This window comes from Moschus berezovskii, chromosome 6, assembly GCF_049115385.1.
Source record: "Moschus berezovskii isolate FMDL1 chromosome 6, NW_MosBer_1.0, whole genome shotgun sequence".
Taxonomy (NCBI): domain Eukaryota; kingdom Metazoa; phylum Chordata; class Mammalia; order Artiodactyla; family Moschidae; genus Moschus; species Moschus berezovskii.
In genome coordinates, this window is record NC_142465.1 from 8,899,725 (window position 1) to 8,912,192 (window position 12,468).

Sequence of the window (12,468 nt, forward strand, 5' to 3'; positions counted from 1 at the left end):
GGTTGTATGGACAGTTGTGAATCTTAGAACTAGAAGGGTCTTCAAAAGGTTATCTTTGAAGCGCATAAGAAACAACTGTCTTCATTCCATAATGAAGGTGCCTAAATCCAGAGGGAGGGAGGGAGGGAGATATACTCAGCACCGCTCCCGGTAGCAGAAAGGCAGCAGAACCTCCCCGGTTGCTCTTCAGAGAGTCAGCAAGTTCACACAAGGCCTCCTTCTCTCAGATCTTCCCCAGAGCTGTGGAACTCCTCACTGGAACTCATTTGGCATCAATGAGCTGCTCTGTTTAAACACAAACCAGCATCTCCTGCAGCAAACCCAAAGATTCAGACTTTCCTTGCCTGAGTGTCTTTCCTGTGGATAGTCATTAAGGGCCCAGTTAAAAATCAAATATGTGCTTATATTTAGGTAAAATATCACTGATTCAATGGACATGAGTGTGAGCAAGCTCCAGGAGATGGTGAAGGACAGGAAAGCCTGGCGTGCTGCAGTCCATGGGGTCGCAAAGAGTCAGACACAACTGAGCTGCTGAACAACAAATCATGCTTTTTAAAGCACGGGCTCTGCAGGCAGGCTTGAGCATCTGTCAGCCTTCCTTCAGGAAGTTTCTTAACCTCTTCTCTGTACAGTGGGTGTGATACTACTACCCATCACACAGGGCTACTTGGAGGAGTAACTGAGATAGCACATGGACATTTTTCGCTTACCACAGTGACAAGACAATTATTATTGTTTACTAGATCGCCACACGGGTTTTCACGACAGTAATTGCATTGACTGCCCTCTTCTGTGGCCATTTCTACTGCTATCCAGTTAGAGGAAATGGCCTTACCCTCTTTTTTCCTACTCCTCTTGGCATCAGTCTAATTGAATAAAACTAAGAAACTGCAGTTTAAGCCTTACACACACCGCTCTGGAAACATCACCCCTGCTGCTCCTCTGCTCACAAGCACACAAGCCCCTTTGGCCTTCAGAGGAGTTTAATAGTGATATGCAAAGTTGATCACTGGGGCAACCAACTGTACCAGGAATGAGGGATTTCAGGGATATGGGAACTTCAGTGATAAGACTGAGATGATCCCAGAAAAAATGGGACTGCTGTTTACCCTAGGACAGACTGCCTTTGTGATCTTGGGTAGGTTTCTAACCTTTCTGGGTCTCAGTTTCCACATACAGAGATTACAGCAACCCTACTTCACAGAGTTGTTTTTTGGTTTATTTTGAAGAGTAAATGAGTTAATACATAAAGTGCTTAGGATCATGCCTAGTATAGAGTAAATACTCAATAAAAGTTGGTTATTATTATGATTCCGTTCCGTTCCGTCACTCAGTCGTGTCTGACTCTTTGCGACCCCGTGGACTGTAGCCTACCAGGCTTCTCCGTCCATGGGATTCTCCAGGCAAGAATACTGGAGTGGGTTACCATTTCCTTCTCCAGGGGATCTTCCCGACTCAGGGATCGAACCCAGGTCTCCCGCATTGGAGGCAGACGCTTTAACCTCTGAGCCACCAGCGAAGCCCCATTATTATGATTTCTAACCACTAAAAGGAAACATGAAGGAATAAACTAACACACAAGGACAGGGCAGAGAGCCCAGAGGCTCATGAAGTCCTTATAGCCCAAGAGCGGAGCCCCTGAAAAGATGTTTTTTCCCGTGAATCACTGTGTCATAATTCTCCAACAGATCATGAAAACAAAGAAAAATAAGAATATTCTATTATCTGAAGAAAGAATAATGAGAGAAATACAAATGAAAACCACCCTAAGCTACCATTTCAAACAAACAAACAGAAACAAATAAAAAAAAATAGCAGGAATCTGGCTACACTCAGTTACTTAAATTGAAGGAAACAGGCCCTCTCACACCGTACCAGACAGCTGTAAAATGGTCAGGCTGCATGGAAGGACATCTTCCAACATCCATCAAAATCACCATCGCAACTGAACTACAATGCTGCTTCTGGGAACCTCTCCTGTGGGTCCTCTCACACATCACATCATGGATCTATGTACAAGACCATCCACTGAGAACTGTTTGTTATAACAAAACCTAGAAACAATCCAAATGTCCAAAAATAAGGGACAGCCATGCAGCGGAATATGACATGGAAGCAAAAAAAAAAAAAAGCCAGAACAAAGAGGCTCTCTGTGCATTAATGTGGAAAGATCTCCAAATACATTTCGTTATTGTTGTTTAGTCACTAAGTCCTGTCTGACTCTGCGACCCCATGGATTGTGGCACACAATGTGGATTTGCTCACATTCATGTCCGTTGAGTCAGTGACACTCTCCAACAACTTTATCCTCTGCTGCCCCGTTCTCCTTTTGCCTTCAGTTTTTCCCAGCATCAGGGTCTTTCTCTAATGAGTCCAAATATATTATTCAGTAACAAAAAATAAAACATACATATAATATGCTGTCTTTTATGGGAAAAGGAAATATATATATATATACATTTATAAGTATACATACATAAATTCATATATGCTTGCATATGCCTAAAGAAATACTGGAAGAATAAGCAAGAGAATAATTAAAATGACTATTTCTTAAGGGCAGAAAAAAATAGAGTAGATGGAAATGGGGTAGTAACAAAATATCTCCACTTAGCTCTTTATATTGCATTTTTATTTTGGCATCTCTAAATATCTTACCCACAAAAAGATAGACTTTTGAAAATGTGAAAAATCAAGAGCTCTTTATTTATATCATCCACTGAAAGATTAGTACCACTCTCTTCTATGAAATGTCTCATTTGAGAAAACAGGAAGTTGCGCTGAAAACAATGCTGTACTCCATCCACCCAAACAAATGAAGCAAAGATTTCTGACATGCGACTTTGACGACCACCCCGCATCCAAATGGAAAGGAACCGAGGGGCTGTTCTGAGGGTACTGCTCTGCAGTCCCCCCTGATTCGTGAATACATCCCCCTCTCAACCCAGTGGTGTGGCCCAGCATCTAAGGGGACAGAGGATGCTGAGTGTTTTCCTGGCTCAGCCAGGAGGTTTCATCATCGTACACTTGCACGTTAGGAGCTCTGTTCTGCTTTTTATGTTAATTGGAATCGGCTGCTTTGGGCTCTGACACAGGCATTTAGCACTAGCAGTCAATTGCTCTTTCCTCAGCCATCTGGCAAAAGAGTTGAAACCAGCAATTTTCTGAGTCAGAATTAGACATCTGAAAAAGAATGTGCACATAGGCAAACCCCTTAGAAGTGTGGAATGAAAGAAAGGGGCAGGTAGAGGGATGGAAGGCTACAAACCCCACTGTGGAGTAACAGGATTTCAAAGATGAGAAGGCAAAATGGCACTTTGATTTCCCGACACCAGCAGCCCTCTTCCCCCGTGCAGGACAGAGCACTCAGGATTAGGCACTATCTCTCCCTCACCTTCCATCCTGCACGACAGAGGTTGCCTTCACTTTGGTGGTCTACCTTCTCCCTCCCTCCTGAAGACATTCTCATCAGTAGCTCATGGCCAGCCCCTTTAGCATCAGCAGGACTCAGGGAGCACCCGCGCTTCTGTGACAGCATCGTCCCCTGGTCCTTCACGCCCTGCCTGCCCTTGCTCCATCGCCTTCACACGGCCCTCTTTTCCCGTCTGCCCTTAGATGCTGGTCTTCTCTTCAGCTTCTGCCCTCCACTCATCGTACTGTGCACACCTACTCTCTTGTCTGCAGGTTTGAGGTCTTCACAGACCCAAATGCCTGCATGAAAACAGTGCTGGCTTAGGCCCTGATGGCCCAGACAGTAAAGAGTCTGCCTGCAATGCAGGAGACCCAGGTTCAATCCCTGGGAACCTGGGTTGGGAAGATCCCCTGGAGAAAGGAATGGTTACCCACTCCAGTATTCTTGCCTGGAGAATTTCATAGACAGAGGAGCCTGGTGGGCTACAGTCCATGGGGTACAAAGAGTCAGATACAACTGAGCAATAAACACTTTTTAGCTCTTAAAGGGAAACTCATATTAGACCCATTCTGACCCTGCTTACTTTCTATATGAGCCCATTCTGTATCTCATGAGGAGAACCATGCTCTCTTCACACAAAGCCAGCAGTGAATATACTTCTGTCTGTCATTCCCTGTTTGGTAAAGAGTTAAGAGTCTCCAAAATTTGGGCAGGATGCCCCCACCACCACCACCACCAGTGTCATTGGCTCAAACACTATACAAGTAAACCTTAAGTATTATTGTAATAAGGTACAAATGTCATTTCCAGATTGATGGCCATGTCATCCCTAAATTATCCACACACTGGTGATGACCATTATCACCCCATTTTGTCCCACCTATCCTCTGCCGAGAAAATGCACAAATACACAAAGAGCTCATCAAGTTAGCTGCGCTCAGCATACCTGCCACTGCATCTTTCCCAGAGAGGAAATCTGTGCTGGTTCTAAGCATCTTCCATCTGCCTGAACATACAGATGTCTGTGTGTGTGTCTGTGTGTGTCTGTGTATGTGTGTGTTAGTCACTCAGTCATGTCCAACTCTTTCCTACCCCATGGAATTCTCCAGGCAAGGTATACTGGAGTGGGTTACCATTCCTTTCTCCAGGGGATCTTCCTGACCCAGGGATTGAACCTGGGTCCCCTGCATTGCAGACAGATTCTTTACTGTCTGAGCCCCCAGGGGAGCCCTCTGAACCCCCTTGCTTGCCTGAAACTCTGGCCCTCATATGCACATGGCCAGGAAGGAAGGCTAGCGTGGCAGACAGGACACAGGAAGACCGCAGCACAGGCTGCTGGGTCTGTGGTCCTTCTGCCCACGTGCACTTGCCCTGGGCGCGCTGTTTCCTCTGACTGCTTCTCACTCTGTGTTTTAAAATGATTCAATGAGCTACGTTATTCCAGCATATTAAGTGAATCTGTGAGCCTTTCCATTTCATGACTTCTATGATAACTCGTCTGGGATGGTATGTGGAGGCTAGCACTGTACCAGAGTAATTTCCCACAAGAACTTTTATTGACAGGTCTCTCTTATCTGTGAACTACCTCTTCATCTCTATTTTGTGATATGATTAGAAGTTTTTTCTTTCCAGTTTTCAGATTTTCCTATAATAATTCTGTAGTTTGGAAAGTAATTACGCTTTTCAAAAGGGCAAAAGAATCTACTGCTCCCTACCGGAGCCCAAGTGCTGAGTTTTGTTACCCAATACCCAGACTAATGCCCAGTGGGGTGACGCAGTGGATGGAATGGGAGTCAATTCTACGTATGTTGGCTCCTCTCCTCTGTCAGACCATCTACTTGTGCTCTCTGTCCCCTCATTCCCCACCTTAATCGTGTGTTTATGACTTACGTGAAGACTCGACAGTAGCCTAAAGCATAGGACTGGCTCAAGGCAGAGTTCTTGGAGCTAGTGTGTCTACTGGAATTCAGGTGAATTTAGTCGGGGCGAGGAACCATGGGAAATCACTTCAGAAAGCCTGACTCGCCACTAGCTGGGAAAGGCACTGCCAGCCCCGGTGCTGCAGACAGACTGTAACATGTGTCCTTCTAGACCCCTTTTAAACCTGCCGTTCAGATCTCTTCCATCTGTTGACGCCTTCTGTCTCCAAACCAAGCACACTGTAATTCCTGAAATGCCAACTTCTAAGAGCATCACACACAAACCTCCCTGACATTACAGACCCAGGCCAACCTGATTGGATTTGGAAAGTTCATGGTCTCATGGTCATTGTACAGGTCATTATACAGAATCCCATTTCTCTAGCATTTCCTATTTTCATTTTCAAAATGGGTCTGCAATTTCAGAGGATGCAAAATGGCAGCCCATACACATTAAATAATTAAGAAATGTAATTATTTTTTAAAAATCCAAATGTATAGCCTCTCTTGAAAAATGGGAGCTCTGGATCTGCCATGGCAACAATAGGCCGCCCTCTTGAGATAGGCCATAGGCTCTCCAGTTTCTCAGAGACCCTACCCTTCTACAGTAATCTGCTCATTTATGTTTCCTGGGAGACTCTCCTGGGATGCATTATGGCATTAGTCTTTCTGGAGCTTGTCCCATGCTTTACCAAGATGATGTCAACCTGTCATCCACTCTCCTTGTCTAATCTGTAAGGCTTGGGAGGTCCAGTTGTCTTGCCTATATTCTTGTTCTCTGACTGTGATTTGACCTTGGCCAGTCTTCTCGTTACTTCGTCCTTAAACCACTAAGATGCCCTGACATCAAGAACTACCATAAGGCCCGGGGGCCTCTTGTAGTGGCCTTAATGTTCATTTTCAGTGTTTCAACATAGGGGTCATCACACCAATCCAGCAAATATTGTCAGAACCCCAAAAGCTTCTTTGAAAATTAGTCAAGGGCCTCAGAAGTCTCATTCTCCATCCCTCGGGTCTGTGACCTATCCATTCAGTTGGCATCAAATGCCTCCTGAGATTAAACAAAGGCCTGAGAGATAATGAGATGAAATGACTTGACCTTCACATTTGAGATCTCTCCTTTCCTTCCAAGCCTGTCTCTGGTTCAGATTATTTTTATCATTTTTCAAAGCAGCAACGTTTATTTCCTCTGCTTCACTGAGCTGTGCAGATGCAAGGTCTGGAAGGAATATTTAGTGGTCGCCATGGTTACCATTAGTCATATGAAGTTATAGCTGGTGTGCTGATTCCTCTCTTCACAGCTGTAAAAAGAAAGCACACTCCAATAAGCAGGCTTGCTGGGGCTCTGAAGACTGTAAGGCACTAGGCCCCTCTGCTGATTTATCTTCATCTGCAAGTTTAATTCACACTTTAAAGATCTTAGGCAGGGAAGGTTTCAGAGAACTTGAAAGCTAGAAAAGAATTTAGAGATAATTTAGACTTAGCCTCTCATTCTACACATAAGGAAATGGAAGACCAGAAAGGAGAAGGGACTTGGGTTCACACAATAAGTCCATTCGTTATCTAAAGGTGTATAGTAAGTGAGTACCAGGGACAGGGTTCCTTTGCCCCTACCAAGTCGCTCATCCTAAGTAATCAGCAAGGATAAGAAATATAAAGATTTAGGATGGACAAAGATTATCCAAGTTCAGTGCAAGGCAGGGAAATCTGATCCTACACCGACAAGTTGGATCTTTGAGATGGAGCTTAAGTCAAAAACTACAAATGGTCTCTAAGGCCATATTGGCCTCGGAGTGTCAACTGAGCTTTAAGACTGGTTAAGTTTAGACGGTATAGTCGTTATTTCAAAATGGGGCTGTTTGTCTGCTGATTCCTACAAGTTTTCTGAAAATTGGGTGTCCCACAATTTCTGTACCCTCTTCCGGCATCCTGACCTCTGACTAGTTCTCAATTCCTCTATTCTCCTGACTCAGTGCACAGTAGAGCCTCACTTCATGAAGCCTAGGCATATGGCTCTCATTACTGCTTTGCAATTGATTGGACGTAAAAATAATATTGTATATAGAACGAGAGTTGAAGAGCTGACTCACTGGAAAAGACCCTGATGCTGGGAAAGATTGAAAGCAAAAGGAGAAGAGGGCCGCAGAGGATGAGGTGGTTAGAGAGCATCACCAACTCAATGGACATGAACTTGAGCAAACTCCAGGAGTTAGTGGAGGACAGAGCAGCCTGGCATGCTACAGAAAATGGAGTTGCAAAGAGTCAGACACAACTTAGTGACTGAAGAAGAAGAATAAGAGTAGAACATTTAAGACAAGGTCAGGAAGTGCCCTAATGTCTTCATACTTTCTGATTCAAGAAAGGTTTTCTAACTCTTTTACAATTCACAATATTCTTTTGTCTGAAGAGTCTCAACATTAGATGATCTGCCCAAATGCTTCCCTGCAGATCTTGTTTCTCAGGACCGTTCCTTGCTAAATGGAACCGGAACTTAAAGGGAGGAGGGCTGGGATAAAGAAACACAAGAAGCATTTACAGTATATTGTTATCCTAAAAAGGAAGGAAGTACTCAAAAAAAATGATAGGAGATGTTACGGACTGAAAGAAAGTCTGTGTCCCTTCATAAATCATATGTGAAGCCTTAACCCCAATGTAACTGCATTTAGAGCTAGGGTCTATGAGGAGCTGCTAAAGGTTAGATGATGTCATGAGGATAGGACCCTAATCCAATAGGGCTTGTGACCTTAGAAGAAGAAAGAGACATGCCAGATTTCTCTTCAACAACATCGGGATTCAGAGCGAAGGTAGCCATCTGTGAGCCGGAAGAGAGCTCTCATGAGGAACCAAATACACCAGAACTGGGATTCCCAGCCTCCGGAGATGTCAGAAAGATGTTTCTGCTACTACTTAAGCCTCTAGTCTGTAGTATTTTGTCATGCAGCCCAAACAGAGTAATAGAAGAGATAGGTCAGAAAGACTCAGGAGCCACTTTAAGGGCACCCACTGATCTAATCTGGGACAATTAGAGCTTCAAAATGAACGAACTGATAGTTCACTCACTCAGTCATGTCTGACTCTTTTGCAACTCCATGGATTGCAGCACACCAGGCTTCCCTGTCCATCACCAACTCCCAGAGCCTATTCAAACTCATGTCCATCACGTTGGTGATGCCATCCAACCATCTCATCCTCTGTCATCCCCTTCTTCTCCTGCCTTCAATCTTTCCCAGCATCAGGGTCTTTTCAAATGAGTCAGTTTTTCCCATCAGCTGGCCAAAGTATTGGAGTTTAAGCTTCAACATCAGTCCTTCCAATGAACATTCAGGACTGATTTCCTTTAGGATTGACTGGTTGGATCTCCTTGCAGTCCAAGGGACTCTCAGGAGTCTTCTTCAACACCTCAGTTCAAAACTATCGATTCTTTGGTGTTCAGCTTTCTCTATAGTCCAACTCTCACATCCATACATGACTACTGGAAAAACCATAGCTTTGACAAGACAGACCTTTGTTGGCAGAGAAATGTCTCTGCTTTTATAATGTGCTGTCTAGGTTGGTCATAGCTTTTCTTCCAAGGAGCAAGCATCTTTTCATTTCATGGCTGCATGGCTGCAGTGATTCTGGAGCCCCCCAAAATAAAGTCTCTAACTGTTTCCATTGTTTTCCCATCTATTTGCCATGAAGTGATGGAACCAGATGCCATGATCTTAGTTTTCTGAATGTTGAGCTTTAAGCCAACTTTTTCACTCTCCTCTTTCACTTTCATCAAGAGGCTCTTTAGTTCTTTGCTTTCTGCCATAAGGGTGGTACTGGATTATAACATACTTAACAAAAAATAAGAATCCGTTAATTCAACAAAAGTGCATAGAAGGCAGTTTCTACCCAAGCATCTGGTTTGTATACCTCAAAGGAAAAAAAAAAAAAAAGCAATGTCATAAAAGACCAAACTAAGGAATTGTTTCAAATGTAGGAGATTAAAATATAGTCTGAGGTCCTGGATTGGATCCTGGTTCAAAGAGAAAATAAACTAATATAAAAGCATTATTAGGACAAATGTCAAAATTTGAATATAATCTATGTTAAATGTCTAGAAAGTGATGATGGTACTATCATTCTCTAAAGGATAAAGGAATATGATGTCTGAAACTAACTCTAAAATAGTAGACAAATAAAGGTAGGCAAAAAAAAGAGAGGGTAAAGGTAAATGAAGCAAAAATATTAAAGCAGGTTAATCCAGGTGGGTTTAGAGTTAGTTCTTTATACTATTATTAAAATTTCTGCTAAGTTTGAAATGATTTCAAAATAAACATAAAATCTAAAAACTTTTCAATTTCAAGGAATCCATGCAAGTAGCAGGTAGATAAAAATAAGATAAGCTCAAGCTGAAATTTCACAAGTAAATAATGATTTAACCACAATAAGAAGCTCTAGCCAAAGGAACATATATTGATTAACTCTTATGGAACATTTATTCAGCAATACTAATAATAGTTAATGTTTGTGAACACTTTATGTGGTTCCATGCTTTCCATTTTGGGGAAGATTGTGTTTCCTAAATATGACCATATATCCTATACACTCTTCTTAAAACATGATGTTAACATTCTCCATCAAGAGGCGCATTTTCCTTTTTCTTGAGCCTATGCAGACCTTTAGCTGCCTCGACCAAAATAATACCATGGAAAAGATGCTGAGTGACTTCTAAGGCTGGGTCATAAAAGGTATCAAAACTTTTACCTTATCTCTCTGACTGCTCCCTTAGAGGATACAGAACAGCCATGCATAAAAAGCAGCAGGAACACGCGCGTGCATGCTCAATCACTCAGTCACGTCCAACTCTCAACCCCACGGACTGTAGCCCACAAGGCTCCTCTGTCCGTGGGATTCTCCAAGCAAGAATACAAGCGTGGGTTGCCATTCCCTTGTCCAAGGAGCACACTTATGAGAAAAGAATTAATCTGTCTGAATGGAGCTTCACTAAGAGATTCCTGAGACCCCTTATTTGCCACCCCAACCAATGGCGGAGCTGCCACAGACTTACATGACCCTGCTGAACAAGCAGACACCTGCCTGATATTGCCCCAATATGATTGTGTTTTGTTCAAGAAAATTTAGTTTCATGCCTTAGAGAACTGTGATATTGTGATGAAATAAGAAATCTGTATTTGGTCTTTTCCCCATGTTCCTGACACAGAGTTCCCAAAACACCTGGAATTCCCTGAATGATAAGAGTATTTTGGGTATGAAATAACTCTTGGCTGAGGGGGTCCTAGATAGCTTCAGGATGGGGACTGGTTAGCAGAAAGACCAAGTCCTTGGTCTGGACGAGGAGCTGGAGATTGAATGCAGTCACCAATGGTCAAGGATTTAATCTTCATGTCTACACAGTGGAACTGCCATAAAACCTCCTAAGTGACGGGATTTAGGGTGCTTCTGAGCTGGCAAACACTCTCATGTGCCAGATGGGTGGTGCACCCCAACTTCACAGGGACAGAGCTCCCATGCTCCAGATTCTTCTAGACCTTAGCCTTTATCCCTCACTCTCCAGTTGTTCATTTATCTCCTTTATAATAAACTGGTAGCAGTAAGTAAGGGGCTTCCCAGGTGGCGCTAGTGGTAAAGAATCTGCCTGCCAGTGCAGAAGACGCAGGTTCAGTTCCTGGGTGGGGAAGATCCGCTGTGGGGATCTCCTGGGAATCTCTTCAATTCCTGGGTGGGGAGGAAGGCATGGCAACCCACTCCAGTATTCTTGCCTGGAGAATCCCCATGGACAGAGGATCCTGTTAGTAAAGCATTTCCCTGAATTCTGTGAGATATTACAGCAAATGAGCAAACCTGAGACACGCGTCACAGGAACCTCCAATTTATAGCCAGCTGGTCAGAGGTACAGAAGTCCAGGAAGTCTGAGACTTGAGACTGGCCCCTGAAAGCAGGTGGAGGACCTCCTCTACTCCTAGTCTTGTAGGACTGAGCTCTTAACCAATGGGTTCTGTGCTAACCCTGGGTGGTCGGTGTCAGAAATGAATTGATTTGTAGGGGACCCAGTTAGTATCCTGAAAGTGGGGAACTGGTTGATGCGAGGAAACAAGCTCACATTTTGCATGAGAAGTGACTGGTAGAAAAACCACCTCACAATAACCCAATGGGTTAACACAGTAGACATTGCTATCTAAGAATTTAAACACAAACATTTTGCAAACAACGCACAAACCTGAATTTGACACCCGCCATGCACCCGCCTGATACTGACAGCACAGGTGCGGAGCTGCTACATCGCCACATGCAGCAAAAGCCCACCCCGGCATTGCCAGCAGTCCCTTCCCTTTACCTTGCTCACCGCAGCAGCTGGGACCCGCATGTAATAAATAACAATAACGGCTTTTCTCTTCAGTGCCCCATTTCCTTCTACTTCCTCTTAGTAAATTCTTTCCATTCTCTAAGACACGGCAGTTCCATGTTCCTCAAAACAGCACATTAAAGATCCACACAAACCGTCCCCTTCCCGGAGCATCCTTAATGCTCGGAATCAAAGCAATTAGCACCAAAACTTATGCTTCTGGACCCTTAATAGTCTGATATCGTCTGGAGCTTATAAGCTCTTGGTCAAGGACCCAGATGTGGCATCAAGACACCATTTCAACCCTGTGCACCTTTTACAACTTTTAGAACCGAGCATGACATTAAGAGATACTTGCCGATTAACAGACTGATACTAAACTAGTAAAGTGTTCTCTTCTATAATCCTATTTATGTTGATAACTTTTCTTTAATCCCATACAAAAAAATATTTGAAGGCAAATGTAAGTTTACTACACCCTAGTGAAAGGACTGGCCTGGTGAACGATGTATTTTAGGGGGATGTCTCTGTCGCATTGTTAACCCAGAGTTATTTTGTCACTTTATGGTCCTGCTGACCCAGAGCTAACTTGTCACTTTACGGTCACTGGACTGGTCACAAAAGGAACACAGGACTGACATCCCTTGCCAAGAATGTAGATAGCACTGAACAGGCTTATGAGCAGAGAGTCTGGAATCAGGCAGGAATGAGTTCAAAGCCTCACTTTTCCTTGGATGCGGGACCTTGCGCGATTTAACTTCTATAAACCTTAGCCCCGTGTCTTCCAAACGGGGATACTGATC